The sequence below is a fragment of the Globicephala melas genome, chromosome 10, assembly GCF_963455315.2.
Source record: "Globicephala melas chromosome 10, mGloMel1.2, whole genome shotgun sequence".
Lineage (NCBI taxonomy): Eukaryota > Metazoa > Chordata > Mammalia > Artiodactyla > Delphinidae > Globicephala > Globicephala melas.
Window position 1 is genome coordinate 35,677,308 of NC_083323.1, and position 25,470 is coordinate 35,702,777.

At 39.5% G+C, this 25,470-nt stretch overlaps 1 protein-coding gene across 1 annotated transcript in view; it reads right to left on the reverse strand.

The window, feature by feature from the left end:
• TMTC2 (transmembrane O-mannosyltransferase targeting cadherins 2) overlaps positions 1–25,470 on the reverse strand; it is an 852,682-nt gene that overhangs the window by 406,586 nt on the left and 420,626 nt on the right. Inside the window, exon 12 of the transcript XR_009565442.1 lies at positions 24,222–24,316. The gene's annotated coding sequence lies outside the window, so the exon portion shown is untranslated. The remainder of the gene's footprint in view (positions 1–24,221; positions 24,317–25,470) is intronic.

Here is a 25,470-nt window from a genome sequence, read left to right on the forward strand (position 1 = left end):
GCCCCTGCCCCTGGCGCTATTGTTTACCGCCTTTCTCTTTTATGACAGAGATATACACGTCAGAGCTGGAGCACCTGTTGTGCGTTTTATTTATTTATTTTTTTTTTTAATAAATTTATTTATTTTTGGCTGCATTGGGTCTTTGCTGCTGCACATGGGCTTTCTCTAGTTGCGGCAAGCAGGGGCTTCTCATTGTGGTGGCTTCTCTTGTTGTGGAGCACAGGCTCTAGGCGCATGGGCTTCAGTAGTTGTGGCACATGGGCTCAGTAGTTGTGGCTCACTGGCTGTAGAGCGCAGGCTCAGTAGCTGTGGCGCAGGGGCTTAGTTACTCCGTGGCATGTGGGATCTTCCTGGACCAGGGCTCGAACCCGTGTCTCCTGCATTGCCAGGCGGAATCTTAACCACCGTGCCACCAGGGAAGCCCTGTGCGTTTTATTTTAAAGATTTTTTTTTTTTTTTATTGAGCTAAAATTCACATAACATTAAAATTCACCGTTGTGACCATTTGAAAGTGTACCATCCAGGGGTTTAGTACATTCATAGTGTTGTGAATCACCCCGAAAGGAGACCCCACGTCCATTAGCAGCTGCCCCCCAGCCCCTCGCACCCCCTAGTTTACTTTGTCTGTATGGATTTGCCTGTTCTGGAAGTTTCACATAAATGGAATTATACAATAAAAAAAAAAAATGTCCCTGAAGGACATCTTGAAAGAAGAATAATGAGAAAGATAACACAGGACCGATTTAAATGAAAGCTAGATAACAGCAGCCCCTTGGAAACAATTCAAATAACTTGGTCTGGGAATAACTTGGATTCTCACATAAAGTATAAAATTGAGAGAGGCGGTATGACTAGGAAGCAGCTATCTGGCAGCCCTAACATTTCATACACTTTCAAAATGAAGAAACCACCAAGTTTCTTCTTCCATTTGAGAAATCACAGTGTTCTGGGCTATCAGTTGGGCCCAGAATAAACTCTCAAAAAGACTGGGGTTGACTTCCATTTTTAGCAATATGTCAGACTAGTCCTAAGAAATCTTCTGGTACACAATACCTAAGAAGAGTGCACATGTGGTGACCTAGACGGGTGGGATGGGGCGGTGGGGAGGGAGGTGTCAGAGGGAGGGGATATATGTATACATATAGCTGATTCACTTCGTTGTACAGCAGAAACTAACACAACACTGTAAAGCAACTATACCCCAATTTAAAAAGCAAACAAACCAAAAACCCTTAAAAATATTCACTGATGAGCTGGCAGAAAAATAAGGGCAATTCTTTGAAGCCAGAATTGTCAGCAAAGTACAAACACATAAAGCCCTGAAGCACTAGAAATGGCATTCCCAAGGATTTGATTTTAACTGACCATAAGCCTGACTTAAGGCGAGCATAAAAAAAAAGTTTAGGTCCCCTGAAAGTTGGGAAGTCAGAATGGAGACCTCCACCTAATGCTGGACACCAGAAAAGCATTCAACTTTGCTGGATGTGACAGAAACAGTATTATATGTTGGTCATAATCCTTTCTCTTCCTGGGCACAGAGGAAGGCCCATTTCCCACCCTCCCCTGCAGTTTTTTGGGGACTGTGTGACAGCATTTTGGCCAGTAGGATGCGGATGGAAATGATGTTCTCTATTTCCAGACCTGGCCCTCTAGAGGTAATGTATTCCACACAGTACAGTTTAAAAATGTGAGAGGACAGCCCACTCCACATCAGACTTGGCATGAGGAAAATAAACCTTCATTCTCTTAAAGCCACTGAAATTTGGGGGTTTACTTTCAACTACATTTAGTCTAATAATTTTGATTATTAAAATAATTGAACTAGGGAAAAAAAAACTTGCTCCACAGAGAGAAATAATTGGAATACCTGCCCTCAATAGGATAGGATGCTGAAATTAATACTCACAATTGTGTTGGGGGGAAAAAAAAAAGAGTCCAAACAAAAATTAGAGTGGCCTCAAATTGTTAGAGTCCCCAGGTACGTTGCAGATGAAATACAAATTCTCTCTCTGCAAATAAACTTTAAATCTAGGATCAAATATTCTCCAAGATATAATTCCAGGATTATTTTACAAATAAAAATAATAAAACACAGAAGGAGACAAGCCGCCATGCACAAGAGAGCAGAAAAAATAAACTGCAGAAGTAGAAATGCAAAAGCAACAATTATTAGAATTATCACAGGGATAATATGTTTCTATTAATAAAATACCATATTAAATGCTACATTAAAATTGTAATTAAACAGTAACAGAGTTTTGAGATGTACCATGCAGATTTGGAAAGAACCAAATGTAATTTCTAGAAATAAAAATGTAATAATTGAATTAGATTAGATACTAATTAAATTCTGAAGAGAGAATAAATGAATTGCAAAGATATAAAAATAATATTTAGAATGTAGCACAGAAAAAAAATATAAAATATAAAAGAAGGGTTAAGAAAATAAGATAGTCATGTGTTCTAAAATATGTTTATAAAAGTTGACCCTAGTGATTGGAAGTAGAATCAAACAGAAACTTTGGAGATTTAAATCTCTTTGAATCAATTTAACAGCAGAACAGACAGAGTTATACAAAGAACTAGTAAGCTGGTGGGTAGGTCAGAAGAAATTATTCCTAATGAAACTTGGGGGAAACGATGCAAAATACAGGCGAGAGTAAAAGATTTAGAACAAGTAGTGAAGCAATATAATAAACATTTCATTGGACTTCTAGGAAGCCTAGAGAGAAAGGGCAGAGGAATATTCAGACATAAGAAAATTTTCCAGAATTGATAAAAGACTCCTATTCTAGATTCAGGAAGCAAAATACATCCTAAGCACAATAAAATAAATAAATCTATAGTCAGAGCCATCCAAGCAAACTGAAAAACACCAAACGTAAAAAGAAGATTTTAAAGCCCATCAGAAAAACAGAACAACTTACAAAGAGCTTACATTTCACCAACAATATATTTCTTAACAATGGAAGGCAAGAGAGTTGGATTACATCTTCAAGAGAGAAAATTCAGTGTATACCCAATTTAACCATATTTCAAGAATTGTGGTGATTTAAAGACATTTCTATGCAAACATTTACTAAGAATATTACCACCAACAAACACTCCTTAAAGGAACTTCTAAAGAAAGTACTTCAAGAAGAAACTGACCCAGAAGCTAAGTTGTAATAAATAAATTCAATTCAAATAAATCATTGAAAGCTTGATTTTACCAAACCATAATATTAACAATGTTTAACTGATGTAGTTAAGAACTAATGACAAGAGTTCTGTTTTAAAATACGTCAGGACAAGAAAGCACTTTTGCTGCAAAACTGCACAAAACCAGGTAAGTTATAAATATCATATTTTAAAAGCATCAGAGAACTTCAGAAGCAACAAACTAAAATTCCAGAAAGAAGAAAAACTCCTTTTTGTGAGCAAGGATTTTTCTCTTTCTTTCTCCTGCAGACATTTTCTAACTCTGGGTGCTCGTGGAGGCTCTGGCTTGATCAGCCAGGCCCTTGGCTACAGAAAAGAGAAACTAGCAAAAATTTTAGTGATTCTGCAGGAGTAGTGGAACAAATTGGAAACCTGAGGGTTTTCAAACTCGCAACTGCTGCTCCTCGCAGAACATTTGCTAAGTTTTGGTGCTATACAGGAAGCTAAGAACTAGGCCAAAAGCTTCCTGAAGGCAAAGTGAAATCTCCAGAAGTCTTGTGGAAATAACCTAACTCAGATATACTACAGTCTTACCTTCAAGGAATTGGCCGTATTTTGAAGCAAGGTAAGCTGGAAGACTGAAGAGCTGGGCTGAGATCTCTGAAGGACGTAGAGTTAAATTTTCTGCAGTCTTCCAAACTGGAGGAGACAGAGACTCACCGACTTAGAATCAAAACCCTTTGCAGGCAGAGAGGGAGCAGAGCAAACATGATGAGCAGGCGCAAAGCAGAAGTAGGCTGGGTTTACATAAAACAGAAACCCAGCCCCAATTTTGATTAACGTCTGATTGGATTCAGGTGCTCCAAGCCTCGCTCTATTTACCAACAAAGGAAGATAACATAATGTAGAGCTTCAAGAGTTATAGCAGAATGTCACAAAGGAACATCACATAATGTAGAGCCTCAAGAGTTATAGCACAATGTCCAACATGCATCAAGAAATTACTACAAGTGTGGAGATGAGAAACTATGACCAACTCTCATGAGCAAAGGAGAGGAGAGATGAGCCAGATACTGGAGTTAGCAAACAAGGCCTTTCAGAAACCTGTGGTTAATGTTAAAAAAAAACAACGGAGAAAAAGAGAGGCAAAGTAGATCAAAGGGTGGAGAATTTAAAAGAGAATTAAAATCTATAAAAGAGAATGAAATGAACATTCCGTAAATGAAAGAAAGAAAATATCTGAAGCTAAGTAATTAATGAGTTGAACAGCAGACTGAACGCAGCTGAAAACAATGACTAGAACTAGGTGCTAGTGAACTAGAAATTAGTTTTTAAAAAACTGAAGCAAAAAAAAAAAAGGTATGAGAAAGCACACACATATAAAAATGTAAAAGACTGTGGGACATTGTCTTTGCTCAGGTACCCCAGAGAAAGGACTTTGATGAAAAGACTTGCATTCAGGACATTTAACAATGAGAGCTCTCCCGAAAAACATTGTTAGGAAGCTAAGCATGATTGAGCAGAGGGAGAAATTGAACTGAAATTCAATTACAAGAGAGGCCTTAGTCAATCCTGTAGAAGTTTTGGAACTGGGATGGCCCTTCAGAGATGTCCCAAATTGAGGCAAGGAAGCTGGGCATTTTAACCTCCATGTTGCACCTGTCACTGAATGCAGTATCCTCCGCGAAGGAGCCATAAACTTGGGCAAAGCTGCTCTCTTTGGCTGCCAGCCATGCCGAGCAGGGCCTCAGCTGTGAGTTGTCAGAAGTCAACATTCCTAGCGGCTGGGGGAATGAGCGAGGCATCTAGATTCACCAGAAGCTGGTTCCCCATAGCCTCTAGGATTACCCACACTTGGAGCTACCTGCTTCATATAAGTTCACCTCCCTGGAAACAACTCCAGGATTCTGGTTTATCTCTTTTCCTGTGTAAATTTGCAAGGACAAAGTTAGTGGACATATTACAGCCCTCACGATTGCAACAGTTCCTGGAGATATAATTGACATTCACTGTCTACTCTACTGACCATTCCAGATTCACTCTTGGCTACCCCATCTACTGGTTTAAGTGCTTTATGTGTGGGGTGAAAAATACTTATTCTGAGCATCTGTTCACTAAGGCTTTCTCTAGCCGTGGCTGCTGCTCTCATCCATTCACCATCAACATTGGGCAAAGAAATGACACAGGACACACACCTAGATCATTTGGGTGGTAAATATAGTCTCTTCCACCTTCATCGTGTAACAGAAGCTCTAACTTCGCCTAAGGATTAGTCAATTACCCTTGCCAATATAGTGACTTCTTGTCTGCTGGTCTCTTGGAATGAGAAACACAAAGTGATTAGATGGCAACCATGGAATAAAAGTTCTTAGGAATCTGTGTCCCCTGATGGAGGCATTCCTTCCCTGGGAACCAGGCTCTCTATAAACTTAGAATTGGGGGTTCAGTTAATATAAAATCCCCAAGTAAATCATCGAGAGTGATGGTAAGTGAGGCCACTCCTGTTTCCAGTTCTTGGTTCTAGTTCCTTGCATTCTAACTACTCAGGACAGAGCACCTTTTCATGGTTGCTAGTTAGGGTGTATGCTGTGTCCTGGAGGATGGGGCCCAATCCTTGTAGAATACCATCTTCCAGGCAGTACTCAGGTCGTACCCTTAAAATCCATTCAATTGCTATAGCAGGTCAAAAATTTCTGGGTGGTTTGGAAGGTGATCGGACCAGTGGATATCAAGTCATGTGCTCACAGCTACAACTCCTCTGCTTTAGAGGGGTTCTTAGTATGAGGCACATTATATCACATATCTTCTCAGTGAATCAAACAACTATAAACCCTCATAGAGGGGTGCTGCCTAAGGCTCTCTGCAGGCAAGTTAAACAAAGAGGAGTATGGAATACATGTCATTTCCAGACAAATCACTGACTTTCAAGATGTAAGGAATCTGGTGTACTCAATTTCCTACCAATTAACTCTTTGGTCTCCTCCAGGAATGGGGCCAGACTGAGGTACAACAATGGTCTCTTGCTGGCAGGTAAAACATTCATTCACCAGTAGCACCCTTGGTGAATGGGAGCCCATGCAAACTCCATCCTAGCCACCATTGTTATTTCATGTCTGAGCCCACTGTGCTATTAGCAGAATGGTGGGTGACAGAGGTTGGCTGGCATCAAGTTTTTTTTTTGTCTATTTTGCTGTTTAATGCCTACTGTGTCAGTTTTCCATGTATCGACTCTTAGCTCTGAATGTCCCTTTCAATATACGCATGGTAACCAACAACAGATTCCTTTAAGATTTTCTGCTTTAAAATGAGCTTGATGTTAAGCTTTCTTGGTGCAGGGTGCTAGAGAAATCTTACAGGAAGAAGAGAATTCCTGGAATATTCAGTGTGGGCTGGGGGTCAGCAGTGTGAAGGGGAGGACTTCCAAATAGCCTACCCCAGTTATAGGCCTAGTGCATCGTCACTGCATTGCCTCAAAGCTATTTCAATTTTCATATTCTCTACCATAATCAACCCACAGCGAACTTGTTCACTTTCTCATCCCACCCTGGTTCACTATGTTGTGGCCATCATGCCAATTGGCTCTGCTGAGTAGGATATAGCTAGCAACTTGGGAGATTATCAGTACCAGAAGGAAATAAACTCTATACCATTTCTGAGGCCCAGCATCTTAGTCAAATTTCTAGAGGTTCAATGATCTACAAAGTGCTAGGAAATTCCCTTTAAGAAAAATTGTCCCAGCTCCACTTAGCACTGAAGAAGAGTCATAATGTTTACTAGGCACTTTTGGATTTGGAAGACAAAAGTCACATTTGAGTGTTCTGCTCTGATCCATTAAACAAGTAACCATAAGTCTGAGAGTTACGGGGCTTGAAGCAAAAGAAGACTCTGCATTAAGTCTGACCATAGTGAAATGTGTTTATCAATTGCATTTTATGACCCAGCAAGTCCAATGATATTTAAACTGTCCAGGGCAAGGAGGGCTCTGTACAGAGCCTTTAGCCAACACAAACAGGAGAATCACATTGCAAACCCCCAAGCAATAGAAGTAAAACCATATCCTCTTCTGCAAACAACAACTCTGCTTGCTACTAGGTCCTGGAAAAGACTGAATATCCCACCAGAGAGCATCCAGAGACCTTGAAACATGTCATGGACTGTTTTTTTTTAAACTAATTTAGCAAGTTTTACTTCAGTCATGCAAATCAGCAACTCAAAACCAAGTGGAAATGGTATAAAAGATGTCAAGCTAAAGCAAGTCTTCAAAGGCACAAGTAAGTTGAATGACCAGATGGCTCAGATGTCTGCAGCAACTAATCCTGCTGCATTGCCCCTTCTGCCTTAACCCACACTTACAGCCTCATAAGATTTCCTTAATGATCAATTGACAAGAAAAAGCATAGGCCAGGTTTACAGACAATATTAATAAGATACCACAAGACATTACAGTAAAATGGTTTACGTTGATACAACAGAATACTATTCAACGGTGAAAATGAATGAACGGTAACTACATGCATCAAATAGATTCATCTAGGAAATGTAAATCGTTGAACTACTTTATGTAGAAGAGTATATTTAGTCTAACTCCATTTATAAAAACTTCTAAGGCCAGAAAGCTACAAAGTAAAATATTTGGAGATCCATGAGAGAAAAGCAAGGCATGATTAATACAAAGTGTAGGATATATATGCTTTTGTACATGTGGGGTGAGCAGTGGCCGTAATTCTGTTAGAGAAACACAGAGGCCTTCAAAGGTGTAAGGCCAACTGGCCCGAGGCAGGGGAACACAATCAGATTCACAGGTTGCATCAGAACGAAATTCTCCGCACCACCCAGTTCCAGAAACTGCCCTGGAGACATTCCGGACCACCCAGTTCCAGGAACTGACTTCCAGGAACAGGACTTTGAACCCGGCCCAGCCTTCCCGCCTTTCGAGGGGCGGGACTAACGGTTCCCCAGGATACCCGAGACCACCACCAAATAAGGAATACCCTGCGCCCTCCCAGATTCACCACACCCCTTTCCCTTCTTCCCCTATAAAATCTTGCCCAACCCTCGCCCGGGTGCGACTTCTCTGGCCCGTTTCTCTCGGATCAGCGAACCTCGCCCGGGAGCGCTCCCTAATAAAGCTCACTTGAAGCTTTCCTCTGTTTCGCGGTGCCGTTTGTTAAGATCCGACCTTACAAAAGGAATTGGTGATGTTATATTTCTTAAGCTTATGATGCATATATGAGTATTAATCTTATTGTCATTCTTTTTGCTAGTGGCTCTCAATCCAGGCTGCACTTTGGACTCATCTAAAGAGGTTAAAAAACCGAGAACAAAACTCCAAAACTCATGCCCTGGCACCGACTGATTTATCCTGAGGTGTTTGTGTTCAAATGCTTTCCAAGTGATTCTAATACATAACTAGGTTTGAGAAACATTGCTTTGCACTCTTAATATACTCTTTTTTTTTTTTTTTTTTTTTTTTGTGGTACGCGGGCCTCTCACTGTTGTGGCGTCTCCCACTGCGGAGCACAGGCTCCGGACGCGCAGGCTCAGCGGCCACGGCTCACAGGCCCAGCCGCTCCGCGGCATGTGGGATCTTCCCGAACCGGGGCACGAACCCGTGTCCCTTGCATCGGCAGGCGGACTCTCAACCACTGCGCCACCAGGGAAGCCCCTACTCTTTTGTATTTTTATATATTTCATGTTTTTTTAGAAGACCAAAGATACCGGAAATGAAACAATTCTCTACTTAGCCTTGTTGTGATGTATTGACCCATTATGCTCCGTGCTCCATGGCAGCCAGGTCATGTGTTAGTTTATTGGGCTTTAGAGACAAGCCACATAAATGTTCTCATGAGGTAATGACTATTCCCAGCCTAACTCAGTCAACCCCGTTTGCTCCTCTTTAATCATCACCTCATCCGCTGATGAATTCTACCCTGGCTTAGCAAACTTCCTACATCAAAACACAGGCATTTTTCTTTGTGCTATCTAGGTATTCTCTGATTTTGTATGTTTCTCTTTTCTCTCTTATTATTTCACTTTTTCCTGCCTTTATGCCTTCAGGCTGTATCACTGTGGCTTTCTTCTTCCCTTGACTGACAATCCCATTTAGTGCTTCTTCCATTACTTTTCCTTCATGGAAATGTCTAAACATTGACTTAGGTCTCTTTCTAAATGAAGATTATTTTAGAAAGAAAAGAGTTAAAATGCATTAACTAAGGACCTTGTCTTTTGAACTGGTGAAAGAAAAAAAATAATTTAATGAGGATATTAACTCTGAAAGCCCTGCCTCAGGTTTTTCTCTACTTTTATAAGTTCCTAAAAATTATACTGGAGTGGAATCAATGGCCAAAATCTTAAATGTCACTTCTTCAGCATGGTACTTTAATATCACTAAGAAACAGTATATTTTACATATCCTTGAATCCAAATCAAAGATATCAAATGTATAAAAATGAAAGTATGATCATTTATGATGAAACTCAAGGAACTGAGCCCAATAAAATCAATACTAGCTTTATTTTTATCGTGTAAGCAAAGTGTGAACATTCAAGCTAATAACACATTGGGGAAATTTAAGACATGAAACATTTCAGATTCCCACTACTGAATGTGAGATGCTTAAATGTTAACGGTATGCTGAGAATAACTGCGATTTTTCACCAGCAGTTTTGAGAACTATACTGGGATATTTCATAGCTTATGCAAGCTATTCCAAATGAAATATTTTTCTAACACCTTTGAAGGGCCACTTTGTCATCCTAAATATTTAATAAAAATAGAAATAGAATAATTTCTGAAATGGCTCTAATTTTTCAGATATTTTAATTTATTTTCAGAGTGCAAGCATCTTGAAAAGAAGGAAATATACAAGGTTTATTCAAATATTTGATATTTTCCAAAACATTTTCTCAAAATATTTAATAGAAACAAAGGTTAGAGATCATAGTTTTCCAAACATAATAGCATAACAAGAAAAATACCAGTTGCCAAGAAAATAGAATAATTACCTAAAAGTAGTTAACCTTTGAGATAAGACTGATTCATTTAAGTATGTTTCAAAAGATTCCTAGCTTCCAGACAGGAAACTTGTATAGGTCAACATAGTCTTTTCAGGAATGAAACTAAGATCAGGCAATTAACCTTTTAATCCACTTACCAGTTCAAATTCCCTTCATTTTAAAGTTATACAGGCAGCACAAAGATAACTGTTGGAGTTTAAAAGAGTTTTTGTGAAAGAGAGAGATTATGGTGGTGTGTGTGTGTGTATGTGTGTGTGTGTGTGTGTGTGTACTTTTTTTTTTTTTTCTGCGGTATGCGGGCCTCTCACTGTGTGGCCTCTCCCGTTGCGGAGCACAGGCTCCGGACGCAGGCTCAGCGGCCATGGCTCACGGGCCCAGCCGCTCTGCGTCATGTGGGATCTTCCCGGACCGGGCACGAACCTGTGTCCCCTGCACCAGCAGGCGGATTCTCAACCACTGCGCCACCAGGGAAGCCCTAAATATACATTTTTTATGAAGGCTGAAATTGAGGTAATTATTTTTATGCCTCAATAATTTAAGGTGGTGTTGAGTATTATATCCTGGATTTAAAAAAATTATATATATATATGTATGTGTATATATATATATATATAAACATTACACTTGGATAAACAAAAATACCTACTTAATTACCTAGTAGAATCCAGTGAGATACCTACAAAGATGACCTAGGGCAGAACTAAAGCACACAGTGTATTCTTGGAAGTGGATGTGAGAAGAAGGTGAATATATCAAATAGTGTCAGCAAGGAAGTGTCAGAATCTTTATGCTTCTATATAATTGGGGATATTTGCTTTTAGCTTAAGTAGACCTCAAATAGGTACATTTCAAACTAAAACAACTTTTAAATGTCCCACTTTTTCTGATAATCTAGAGACTAAAATTAGCTTAAACTAGAATATTGACTATCTCACATAACATGGCATCCAGAGGAGAAGCAGACTCCAGACTGGTTGACTCAACAGCACAATTACATTTTTTAAGGCTCAGTTTGGGATTTATCTTTTTCTCAACCTTTCAGTAGTTCCATCCTTCATGTTGTCTTCATGTTAGGGCTCATAGTAAGGTGGCTGCATAATTTCCAGGTGCTGGATCCAGATCCAGCAACATGCCTACAAAGAAGGCTCTTTTAAGAGTAAGAAATATTTTCCCTAGAATACTCCAGAACTTCTAACATTTCATGAGACAGAATGGTCATATTCTTTTTGGAACAAGTCACTGACAAGGGGTAATTTAATACCATGTGGCTAGCCTATTCATTTGGGGTAGGGATGTTGGGGAGAAAACTCTAGTATTTACTACATATTTCAGCACATATGGTATTCATTATTTCATTTATTTAATAAATACTTCTCATCTTAGGTGCCTATTATGTGTCACTAGAGATATAGTATTAAACAGTGCAGTCATTGGTTTGATCTCATGCAGTTAACAGTCTAGCTGGAAAGGTAGATAGTTTTTAAATTTTTAGAAATAATTGAATGACTAAATTTTTAAAAATATTGTTGGATCTAACAAAATATGGATAAGATATATATGTGAAAAACAATCAAGCTCTGCTAAAAAAAACCAAACCAAAACAAAACTCAAACAATTAAATAAATGGAGAGATATTCCACGCTCATGTATAGCAAACTCAGTACTGTTAAGATGTCAGTTCTTCCTAACTTGATCTACAAATTCAATGTAACCCCAATCAAAATCTCAGTAAGTTATTTTGTGGATATTGACAAACTGATTTTAAAGTTTATACGGAGAGTAAAAGACCCAAGTAGCCAACACAATATGAATGGAGAATAAACTCGAGCACTGACACTACCAGACTTCAAGACTTATAATAAATCTACAGTAATCAAGACAGTGTGGTATTTGTGAAAGAACAAATAGATCAATGGAACAGAATAGAAATCTCAGAAATAGATCCACATATAGTTAACTGATCTCTGACAAAGAAGCAAAGGCAATATAATGGAGCAAAGATAGTATCTTCAACAAATAGTGCTAGAACAACTGGACATCCATATTGCAAAAAAGTGAATTCAGACACAGACCTTATACCCTTCTCAAAAATTAACTGAAAATGGGCCACTGACCTAATGTAAAACACAAAGCTATAAGAACCCCTAGAAGATAATATAGGAGAAAACCTAGATGACCTTGAGTATGACCATGACTTTTAGATACAACACCAAAGTTGTGATCAATGGAAGAAATAATTGATAAGCTGGACTTCGTTACAATTAAAAACTTCTGCTCGGGCTTCCCTGGTGGCGCAGTGGTTGAGAATCTGCCTGCTAGTGCAGGGGACACAGGTTCGAGCCCTGGTCTGGGAGGATCCCACATGCCGCGGAGCAACTAAGCCCGTGAGCCACAACTACTGAGCCTGCGCGTCTGGAGCCTGTGCTCCGCAACAAGAGAGGTCGCGATAGTGAGAGGCCCGTGCACTGCGATGAAGAGTGGCCCCCACTTGCCACAACTAGAGAAAGCCCTCACACAGAAATGAAGACCCAACACAGCCCAAAATAAATAAATTAATTAAAAAAAAAAAAAACCTTCTGCTCTCCAAAAGACAGTGTCAACATAATGAGCAGATAAGCCATAGACCGGAAAAAAAAACTTGCAAAACATATATCTGATAAAGGACTGTTATGCAAAATATATAAAGGATCCCTAAACTTAAGAATAAGAAAACAAACATCCTGTCTAAAAAACGGGCCAAAGAGTAGCAGACACCTCACCAAAGAACATATATAGAGGCAAATAAAAATTTGAAAAGATGCCCCACATCATATGTCATCAGGTAAGTTCAAATTAAAGCAATTAGATACCATTATATATGTATTAGAATGGCCCAAATCCAAAGCACTGACAACACTAACAACTCATGAGGATGTGGATCAATAGAAACTGGAATGGAAAATGATACAGCCACTGCAGAAGAGGGTTTGGCACTTTCTTACAAAAGCTAAACATCTTACCATACAATCCAGCAATCAGTCTCTTTGGTATTTAGCCAGACAAGTTGGAAACGATGTCCACACAAAAACTTGCACACTGATATTTATAGCAGCTTTATTCATAATTGTCAAAACTTGGAAGTAACCAAGATGTCCTTCAGTAGGTGAATGGATAAAAAGACCCCAGTACATCTGGACAAGAGAATATTATTCAGCACTAAAAGGAAATGAGCTATCAAACCATGAAAAGACATGGAGAAATTTTACATGCCAATTACTAAGTGAAAGAAGCCAATCTGAAAAGGCGACATGCTGTACGATTTCACCGTATGACATCTGAAAAAGGCAAAACTATGGATCTAGTGAAAACAAACAAACAAACAAGTGGTTCTAGGGGTTGTGAGAGAGGGAGGAATGAATAGTCAGAGCACAGAAGATTTTTAAGGTAGTGAGACTACTTTGTTCTGTATGATATTAGGCTGGATACCTGTCAATATACATTTGCCAAAACACGTAGAATGAACACCACCAAGAGTAAACCCTAATGTAAACTACGAACTTTGGGTGAGTATGAACAATATAGATTGTTCATGGATTGTAACAAATGTACCACTCTGGTTCAAGATGTTGATAGTGAGGGATGCTGTGCATATGTTGGGGCAGGGGGTACATGGGAACTCGGTACTCTCTGCTCAATTTTTCTGTGAACTTAAACCTGCTCTAAAAATTAAAGTCTATTTTCTGATCCCCCTGACTTCAATCAACTAAAGCTTGGACAATGTCAACCTCTGCCTCAATTCTACGCTGAATTTTCCTCTGCTCAGGCCCCTTCATGAATATGCATGTACCCTTAGCTTAAAACTCCCCCAATTTCGCTGTTTGGGGAGACACTGCTTTGGGAAGTGTTCTCCTTACTTGCTGCAAGTAATAATAAATCCTTCCTTCTCCCTGTCTTTGGTTTGGTTGTGCCTACTGGTTTGACACTCATCAAGAATTGAGCCCAGTTTTCGGGTAACAGCTAGGAGAATGATGTCACATCACATATGCTTACTAAAGGTTTAGAATGAATAAATGTCAAGCATTATGCTACTTGCTACAAATAGAATGGCAACCAATATAAATACAATTCCTGCTTTCAGGGAGCTTACGATTGAGAAGATGAATAATAAAATAGGAAGTTGCCCTACAATAAGTGTGGCAAGCTGTATGTTAAAGGAAATATAGTGTGCAATGCTTTTATTTATTTTTTTTATCTTATCACTTTTTTCTGCGGTCAGGGAGTTTGCGGTTTGCATTGTTCTGTGAATTAACGGTAATGACTATTGTTACAGTTGACCCCCAAATGTTTGAAGGTCCATATTGTTAAATCACTTGTTGCCTTCCCTATTTGAGATTGTTCTCACCTCCACATTCCATGTCAGTGCTGTATATACAACACTCCAGCCATGCAATAGACTTACAATTAACTGGTTTCTCCACTGGTGACGTCTAGGCAATAACATTACTGATGGAGATATTACAGAGGCCAGTTATAGAATAGAACTAAAATAAGTCTGGGGTTAGTTTCTACATGGATGATTCACATTCATTCAGTTGCTACTATCATTTTCATATCTTCAATTTGGTTATAAACTTCCTCAAATCACTGTGACTGGTATATATTAGTGGCCTAATTAATATTTGGTGAATAAACGGACTGAAGCTCTATTGGTATCACACTGTAAATACCTCCCAAGGATAGGTGAAGTGGATTCAATTCTCTTCTGTTATTAAGCACTCCATCAATGAATAGTATACTGTCTGAGTAGCAGAATTTGGCAAGTGTTTAATCCTACACTGTTGGCACAATCCTTTGGCTGTGTTCCAGTACTGTGTTCTTCTAGCAAGCTTAAAATCAGTAATAGGGGGCTTGCCTGGTGGCGCAGTGGTTGAGAGTCCATCTGCCGAAGCAGGGGACGCGGGTTCGTGCCGCGGTCCAGGAGGATCCCACATGCCGCGGAGCGGCTGGGCCCGTGAGCCATGGCCGCTGAGCCTGCGCATTCAGAGCCTGTGCTCCGCAACGGGAGAGGCCACAACAGTGAGAAGCCCGCGTACCGAAAAAAAAAATATCAGTAATAGGAGGGTTAGTTCTGGAATCTTCTCAATCCTTAAACTGAAATTGACTGCTCTGTAATAAAAAAAAAAGTCACCTTTGTCTAATTTATATACCTTTTAGGAAACAATGCTTGAATGTGTGTATTTTGTATGCATAGTATCTATAAAATTTACAACCATCTTTGCACATGGACAACAGTTTCTTGTAGAGACATTCAATGTTTTTTCTTGTTTCCACAGAAAATCTGTGCCCCAGTCTCGGACTTTTTTTTTTTCTTGCTTCATGACACTGTTTAGAACACTGAGGACGTTTGCCATGATAAGAGGATTCCAGCAAGGACTTGTCATAAGCAATTGCATGCAGTTTGGTTGAGTATGAGGTTGTGGGTGTGGATTTTGTTCTTGACATAATGTCTCTGCTAAATTACTGACAGTAGTTTGTGGCTGTTCTGATTGTTCAGGAATATCAAGCCCTGACATATATTCTACTCTTTTTGATGTCTAGAGACACACTAATTACTTTCTAACTGATTCTTTCCCTTTCAGACTCATTTCTTGTCTCAAGTCGACTCTGTTATTTCCTTACTCATCCCTCTGTTCCTTATTCTCTGCCTTAAATGTACTTTCTTTCCCAAAAGAAAAGACATTTTTTCTTTTATGTTTTTTCCTTATGATTCCACAAAGAGCAAGTATTATGAAATACTGTTTTCCAAGAATAACCTAAGGATGAGTCCATGGCTCAACTGATTTGAACCAGAAGTTCCATCCTTCTTATTTTCTTATATGTGAACTTCAATGGATAGTTTCCTCTGGAAATCTCATTTATTTTTTCTGACATTTTTCTTGAACTCCTTTGCTGCTAAAAGGTCTAATAATAATATAAATAATAATTACAATTTATCTTTCATCTATACTTTTAACAGAGAGTATCTGACAAGTAAGCACATGTGCATATATTTCTTTGAAATTTTAATACAGTTTGTATTTAGTTTTAGGAGCAACTGCCCTTTTAAAAATATTTGCATAGCACTTTCCTAACTTTAGAATTCGTTTTTGTAATATCTGCTAGATCAATGTTCATCAAACTTTAACGTACATATGAATCACCTAGGGATCTTGTTTGTTTTTTGTTGAATTTTTTTTGCGGTACGCGGGCCTGTCACTGCTGCGGCTTCCCCCTGTGCCAGAGCACAGGCTCCGGACGCGCAGGCTCAGCGGCCATGGCTCACGGGCCCAGCCGCTCCGTGGCATGTGGGATCTTCCCGGACTGGGGCCCGAACCCATGTTCCCTGCAACGGCAGGAGGACTCTCAGCCACTGCGCCACCAGGGAAGCCCTAGGGATCTTGTTAAAATATAGATTCTGATTCAGTAGGCTTGAGGAGGGCCTGAGATTCTGGATTTTTAACAAGCTCAGGAGGATGCCAATGTTATAGTATGCACTGCTCTTTCAATGGCAGAGTGCTAGATAGTAAAAGCTACAAAAGAGCAAAGACCTTGACATCTTTGCTCATCAACACATCTGTTTTATCTACTGTAGGGTCTATTACAAGCTTGGTTTTAAATAAACATTTATTAAGAGAATAATGAGCTCCCCAAATCATCCGCACAGCACTGGGAGAGAATAAGGGCAAACACTATGTTCCAACTTTACAGAAGTTCCAAAAAGTAAAGTGATCTGTCAGAACCATAGCTTAATCCGATTGTGTTATTAACAAAGGATAGTAACTGCTCCATTTTCCAGTGTCTGCTTACTTAATTTTTCCTTAGAAGACGCCAGAGTTTCCAGTGATTTTGGAGTACATAACTCTGCATTTGATTTCCATGAGTTGTGGATGAAGTCGTCTAGGAGGAAGCTAATTTATCTTTGAAGTGCTTTTATAACCACTCATGTGGTCATGTATAAAAGCCCTTGTAAAACTCTGCATGGATTTTCCCAGAGACCATTTGAATGGTAAAATTGGGGAATATCTTTTAGGAGGGATGAAGATTTAAGATTCCAATTAAAAAATAGGATTCTTTTAGCATGACCCTGTCACTCCTCCTAAAAAAATTCACAAAGTACAAAAATTCAAGGATATAATCACCTTGTTAAATTTGGAACTGCAAAAACAATGTTATCAGGAAAGAACATGAAGCTCTCCCATCAAGGTTGTGATTTAGGGGCTACTAGTAGTAACTTCTGGAGCAGTGGGAGAAAATCATTTTCAAATGCTGGAAGCCAATTAACTGTAATGAAATATTGTGGAATAACAATCAGTAATTCTACTTCAAAGTATAGTAATGAATGGAAAATAAACTTTCCAAAGACGCACATTCATTGTACAGTTCTTTAAAAGACCACTTTAATTGTCAGGTCGTTTTTGATTCAAGGTTCTAAAACATATTTTAGCAGGAATTCTGACAGCTGGGAAAAATCCACCTGCTGAGTTACTACCTTTTAATTACCCCAATAAAGAACAAAGTAGAAAGCATGACAAACTTAAATAGAAAAAGTGAATTTAAAGTTAAGAGAGATATTACTCATGCGTTCTCAAGTTAACTTAGCTCTCCCGTGTATGAGAGAGGAAAACGACGTTTATTATTCACAACTCTTCCTAATTCTTTTCCTCTCTAAGGAGAATAGATCTTAGGGAAACTCATTTGCCCTCCTGAGTAGAGTGACAAGTAACGATAATTTTGGAAAATGAAGGGGAGACAGGAGGTGAGAAGAAAAATAAACCACTGTTAAATTGTTCCAAAGAAATGGAAGTGTGAATTTTATGAGAGGAAGGGTGGGTCAGCCAGAAGATTGGAGTTGTGGAAATAGATGTGACAGCTGCCAAGGACAGAGAGCAGAGGTAATTAAAATGGATTCTTTTTTTTTTTCTTTTCTGACCACGCCGTATGGCTTGCAGGATCTTAGTTCCCCGACCAGGGATCGAACCCAGACCCCAGCAGTGAAAGCACCCAGTCCTAACCACTGGACCACCAGGGAATTTCCAAAATGGATTTTTAAGGAAGTTTTATAAAGTGATATATTTTATAAGGTCCATATCCCTCCAATCTAGGGTTTCTTTTTTTCTTTTATTTTTTGCGTTACCCGGGCCTCTCACTGTTGTGGCCTCTCCTGTTGCGGAGCACAGGCTCCGGACGCGCAGGCTCAGCGGCCATGGCTCACGGGCCCAGCCGCTCCGCGGCACGTGGGATCTTCCTGGACCGGGGCACGAACCCGTGTCCCCTGCATCAGGCAGGCGGACCCTCAACCACTGCGCCACCAGGGAAGCCCTAATCTCAAACCTTTTGATAAAGGTCTACACTGGTTATCTGTGCTTTCAGGGTTTAGTAGGTATATGTGTGTATGTTTTCATTTATGTTAATGTTCTCCTTTGTTTGTTTCCTTGGATGTGCAAGTTGGTCTCAGTGCAGCACAGGGCAAGAGCAGAAGTTTCCAAGTCAGTCCAATTACATTCAGATTAACCCTTGAGGGTTTCTGTCTAGAATATTTACCCTAAAATGCAAGTACAGCCACAACTCAATTTGAATTATCAACTGAGAATTGAGGCAACATTGCATCCCTGTAATGACTGTGAAGGGCAAGTCAGTGGATATTGAACTGACAAGAGGTGTGATGACAGACCACATCAAATGTAAAATAAGAGAGTGGAAAACACCCCTCAATCACGCTTTCAGTTTTTCACAGGTTAGAGAGTTAAGGAAGTATTCAGGACTGGCCGTTTCCATTGAAAAAGCAGATGAACACAATGCTATAAAATCTCACTCTAATAAAATAATCCAAGGGAATCCATGTGAAATTCTAGACTGAAAATTGCAGTTTAACCCAACCTTTCCATACATGGTGTGTCTTAATAAATTATATTATTTCCTGGAAAAGAAAATCAAAGAAAGATCAGGTATAAGCTGATATATGCCGGCAAATGTGTTAACAAAGTATATTAAAAAAAAGAAAAAAAGCGCTCACTTGTAACATACATTTGCCGATTTCTGCGGTGTAAATACTACCACCATGGCCAAGTTCAACATTGATATTGTCACTAACATGATGTCACTGAAGGCAGGGTTACAAATAATTGCACACCATTGTCTCTCCTGAGTCAATAGGTGCGGGCGCTAACAAACTAGTAGGCCTGAGGCAGGCATGTTTGCGCTGGTTCACAGCCTTGCTACGCTTCACCTGCTCAACAGTGATCTCTCGGAAAGAGAAGCTGCGGGGTATATTATGAAGTAAGTTTTAAAAACACTGATCCGAGCTTCCCTGGTGGCGCAGTGGTTGAGAGTCCGCCTGCCGGTGCAGGGGATGTGGGTTCGTGCCCCGGTCCGGGAGGATCCCACATGCCGCGGAGCGGCTGGGCCCGTGAGCCATGGCCGCTGAGCCTGCGCGTCCGGAGCCTGTGCTCCTCAGCGGGAGAGGCCACAACTGTGAGAGGCCCGCGTACCGCAAAAAAAATAAATAAATAAAAGCACTGATCCACTAGTCTCTTTGCCATTTCAAAATCTTCCCCTTTGGTGTCTCTTAGCTTTCATTTTGTAGAATAATTTAGTGATCTTTAACACTGAAATCACTGGGGATGTTATTATCTGGTATAGACTAACTAGAAACGCTGGGGCTCAGGCAAAAATTTATTTTAGGTATGTAACATATTTATAGTTAGTATGCTACACACCTAAAACCCTGAAATGTGAAAATACACACATGCATGGGATGCTGCCTTCTGAGTCATGATTAGAACATACTTCCGAGTATTGTATTGTATATCAAGCCTCAAAAGTAGATAAGTAACAGAGATGACCTAGGAGTTGAGACAATTTCAGTGCTGTAATTATATGAGAACTTAATACCCCAAAGCTCTAGGTCTATAGAAGAACATTGCACTTCATTCAAAAGAGCTTAAGAAAAGATGGAGAGATGTGCAAATTCTTATATTTATAAGCATATGTAAACTTTAGAGAGAGATTTGCCCTGAATATTTATGCAGAATCAAAAGATTCTGGTAGCAAGATTTGAAGGTTATGTGGAGTGTAGTTTAAAGAACTGGAAATGACTGGAACAAGGCAGAGTCAACAACATATCAGCACATTGGCACAAGGGACTGAAAAAGCTTAGGATTCCCCAGAGCCTGTACAGCTCTTACAGATGAGTGAAACCAAATCAGAAAGAAGAGGGAAAGGAACAGAAGGTGTTTACTCTGAAAGAATAAGAAAATCATGTGAAGCACCAGTGCAGTAAGCTGTTGTAGGCCTGCCTTGGAGACCTGAGGTGGGCTTCCTGACCACCGAGGCCCCCAGGCAGGAGGGTCAATTTCCAACCCGATTCCAAAGGCTCCTCAGAGCCAGGCTGGGCCCTGGAATCTGCATTCAATGTGGTGAAGTATGATGAAAGCAAGATCATCATGATCACTCAGGCACTGTTCGCTTAGAACTAGACCACAAGGCTAATGGGAAAAGTTTAAGAAGTAACCCAATTTTGCTGAACTCTTGGGAGATGGAAATCCTCCCAGATTTCATTGTCAGAAAGTAACTGAAAAATACTATCTGATTCCTATTGAAGACATAGGTAGAGCTAAGAGCTAAACTGAGCAGTTATTGCATGCAGACCCACTGAAATTCTTATACCAATGGATTTGCTTGAATCACAGGGTCACTCTCTGCTAGATAATAAGGACTATGCTAGATGCTAAGTGAGTAAAACTGACAAATTCCTGTCCCGTATGGAGATGTCATTCTAGCGGGCAAGTTAAACAATAAATAAGGGAATAAAATATAATCAAATTAAATGTTGCTGTAAGTGCTGTGAAAAATAAGAGCAAGTGGTAGTGAAACAGAAAAAGAAATGAGGATGTACAATCTATTTAGATGGTAACAGAAGTCATTCTGAGATGAAGATCTCCGAGTTGAAACCTGAAGTATGAGAACTTGACCCAGCATGGCTGACTGTTAGGACCAAGAGGTAAAGCACCATGATGAGGTTGGAGATGTAGGGAGGGGCAGATCGTGCCAATTCTTGGATTTCATTTGAGATACAATGGGAAGTCAGTGGAGGGTCCAAGAATGGAAGTGCCATGACTAAATTTATATTTTTAATATGTTGATTTTTGCTGCCTTTTGAGAATAAGTTGGAGTGGGACAGGAATGGAAGTAAGGAGAGCAATAAGGAGGTTCTTACAACAGTCTAGACGAGGTATTGACATAATGGTAGCTTGGACCAGAGTGGTATCCATGGGGATTGAAAGTTCTGAACATTATGTAGACATTACAGCAGGATCACTTACCATATTTGTTCCGATAACCTGCTGGCATATCTGTACCAGGCATCAATGTGAACCCCCTGAGGACCGACACGTTTCTTATTCGTCATTGTCCACCACATTTCTGATGCTCATTGTTGAATAAAAATACTCATGAATGAAAGGATGCTCAACATCACTAATCATCAGAGAAATGCAAATTAAAACTACAATGAGGTATCACCTCCCACTGTCAGAATGGCCATCATCAAAAAATCTACAAACAATAAATGCTGGACAGGGGGTGGAGAAAAGGGAACCCTCTTGCACTGCTGGTGGGAATGTAAATTGATAGAGCCACTATGGAGAACAGTAAGGAGGTTCCTTAAAAAACTACAAATAGAACTACCATGTGACACAGCAATCCCACTACTGGGCATATACCCTGAGAAAACCATAATTCAAAAAGAATCATGTACAAAATGTTCATTGCAGCTCTACTTACAATAGCCAGGACATGGAAGCAACCTAAATGTCCATCAACAGATGAATGGATAAAGAAGATGTGGCACATATATACAATGGAATATTACTCAGCTGTAAAAAGAAACGAAATTGAGTTATTTGTAGTGAGGTGGATGGACCTAGAGTCTGTCATACAGAGTGAAGTAAGTCAGAAAGAGAAAAATGAATACTGTATGTTAACACATATATATGGAGTCTAAAAAAAAAACTTTATGAAGAACCTAGGGACAAGACAGGAATAAAGATGCAGATGTAGAGAATGGATTTGAGGACACAGGGAGGGGGAAGGATAAGCTGGGACAAAGTGAGAGAGTGGCATGGACATATATACACTACCAAATGTAAAATAGACAGCTAGTGGGAAGCAGCCGCATAACAGTGGGAAGCAGCCACATAACACAGGGAGATCAGCTCGGTGCTTTGTGACCACCTAGAGGGGTGGGATAGGGAGGGTGGGAGGGAGGGAGACACAAGAGGGGGATATATGTATATGTATAGCTGATTCACTTTGTTATAAAACACAAACTAATACACCCTTGTGAAGCAATTATACTCCAATAAAGATGTTAAAAAAAACACATATGCATGAATGAATAAATCCTATGAACTTAAACTCCAGGCTTGAACATGCACATTTTTGATTGTACCATATAAGAATTAATAATGTTTAGCCTTTTTTTTTCATGCTGCCAAACAGCTGTGTCAACTTCTAAAACTGAGATTAAGATCTAGAAAATATTGCAAAAATCACCTAATAAAACTCCTCTTTTCACAGGTCAGGAAACTGGAGCTCAGATAAAGAGTTACTCCAGATTATATTTGTTAGGAGCAGAGTTAGAAGTGGAACCCAAGAGTTCTTATTCCACAACTGGTGATCATTCTACTGCTCTATACCCTTCTGATCAAAATCATGTGAAAACGGTTCAACCAGTTTCCATGGCATAGATATAACTAAAAGTTTCATAGACGATCACGAACACTGTTTAAATTATAGACTTGCTAATGAAATAAACTCGCCTCAAAAATGACAAACTGTGAATACCAACACACCACTTTTTAACTTACTCGCTCAAAGGACTTCATAAATTAAAGAGAAAAACACCCACAAACACATTAAATGACTGAATGTTCTTTGGTTTCCAAGGAATTCTCTCACCAGGCCTTAGAGTAGAGACGTTTACGATGGAAGATGAGGTCACTTTTGAAAAGAAAACATTGGTTCTTTTGAATCTATGGAAAAGCGAATGTGTGTCAATATGCTGCTGACTCAATCAGACCACAGTAACCATACGAGAATATTCTGTAGTGTTCCCAGACTTCTGAATACTTACGACATTTTCCCATACTAAGACTATGACCAAATGACAACAACAATAAAAATTTGCATAACATAAACACTGCCATACTTAAGAAGGCACACCACAGGTTCTGTATTTCCAGTCCAGGGTTGATGAAACCTGTGTCACAGACTATATAAATTGTCCGTGAAAAATGGAACTCTTTGTTCTCACATTGTCATTTATAGAGAGCTAAAATGTTAAATACCCAATTCTTCCTTCAGGGCTTAAAAACCCAACAAATTTGGGAGTCCATGAATGCTTCTGACACAGTTATAGATAGCTAAGCCTTAGAATGTTGCCATTGTATAAGGTTCTTTCAAATATGCTGGACATAGTTTAAGAAAACAGCATTGGCTCCTTGAAACTGACCTATGCCTTACATTGACTGCAAATTCAGACATGTGTGGCACACCTGGAATGGGAGTCTGTCTGTAGGAAGAAATGAGGAGACTCTTGTGAAAGAATTAATCCAAAGGGAATAGAGTGTAGATACACAAGTGTGGTCCAAGGACATTTGCACCACCATGAATTCACAATTTCCAACCTCAACTTGGAACTAAAAAGTGACAGAAATCCTACGTTGTTTCCTGATCCAGAATTCATTCCAACACTCCACAACTATTGCAAACTCTGCTCTCCTAAAACCTCCATGTCCTACCCCTCTCCTTTCTCTTGGCAGGTGGTTTCACTTCCCACCTCAGAGAGAGAACAAAAGCGATCAGGTATCAAAACCCTCGGTTCACTGCTACCCAAATCAGTAAACCTATTGATGACCACGGCCATTTTTTTATGCTTTACTGCTGTTTCTGGAGAAATGACATCCTTCTTCCTATTCATGCATCAATTAATTCAACAATAAATCATTGTAGAATGCTTTGAATTTCACCTTCTTTGGGGAAACTCACCCATTGGTTATCTTCTCTTTTTTCTATATCTTCAGTCTCTTCCTCCTTACTGCATCCTTCCCAGCAGCATTTAAACACGTTCAAATTTGCCTCATCTTAAAGAAACAAATGTACAAAAACAAAACAGTTATTCCCTTCACCCTAGCTTCCTAATCCCCCAGTTCTTACCCACGGTTGTCCTTTCCTTCCCAAACTACTCATATAAGATATCGCTTCCTCTTGCTTATCTCCACTTCTACTCCTCCATTTACTTCTCAACCCACCCCAAATGGCTTTCAGCCCAACCATTCTTCTGAATATGCTCACTTTTATATCACTAATGACTTCTATAGAGCAAAATTCAAGACAGCAAATCCCAAAATCCAACTTTTCACCCCTTCTCTTGCTTGAAGTATCATCAGCATTCAAAATTGTTAGCTGCTCCCTTTTTCTGGAAATAATTTGCTTCCTTGGCTTCTCTGATTCCATATTCTCTCCCATCTCTTTTCCCCCCGTATTTCTATGGCCTCTCCCTCTCCGCCTCCACTGACAGCAGTACATTTTAATGTCTCTCAGGACTCAGTCCTAGGCCATATTTTCTTCTCATCCTGTGTGTCTAATCAATTCTACCTACTCTTACAAATTGAATGACCTCCTCAAACTTTATCTCCATTTCAGAATTCTCTACTGACCATCAGGTCCATTTCCCATCTATCCCTGACTTCTCTAGTTGAAGAAAGCAACCCAAATTCACTTTTCAAACACTGCGTTTATTACCTCCACTCATTCCCAGAGCTGTCAATGCAATCCTTGTTCCCTGCATCAGTAAATAGAAGCACAAGTGACCAAGTTATTCAAGCCAGAAACTCGAAAGTCACTTGCCTCCTTTCCACCCTTCACACCTTCATAGCCAAACATGTATCCTAAAAATTCTACCTTCTAATAGCTCTAGAATCTGTCTACATTGCTCCCTAATCAAAGTTCCAGTTATTGTTCAACTTCTCGACTACAATAGAGTAATATATTGTAATATACTCTATAATATATATAATAGAGTAATATATTGTAATATACTCTATAATATATATAATAGAGTAATATATTGTAATATACTCTATAATATATATAATAGAGTAATATATTGTAATGTACTCTACTGGTACACCCTTGTGATTGCATTCTTAAAACTGAAGCCAGACTGAGCTTATAAAATGCAATTTCTACTGTATATCTCCCTGCTTAGAAGCTTGAATGTTTTTTACATTTTCAC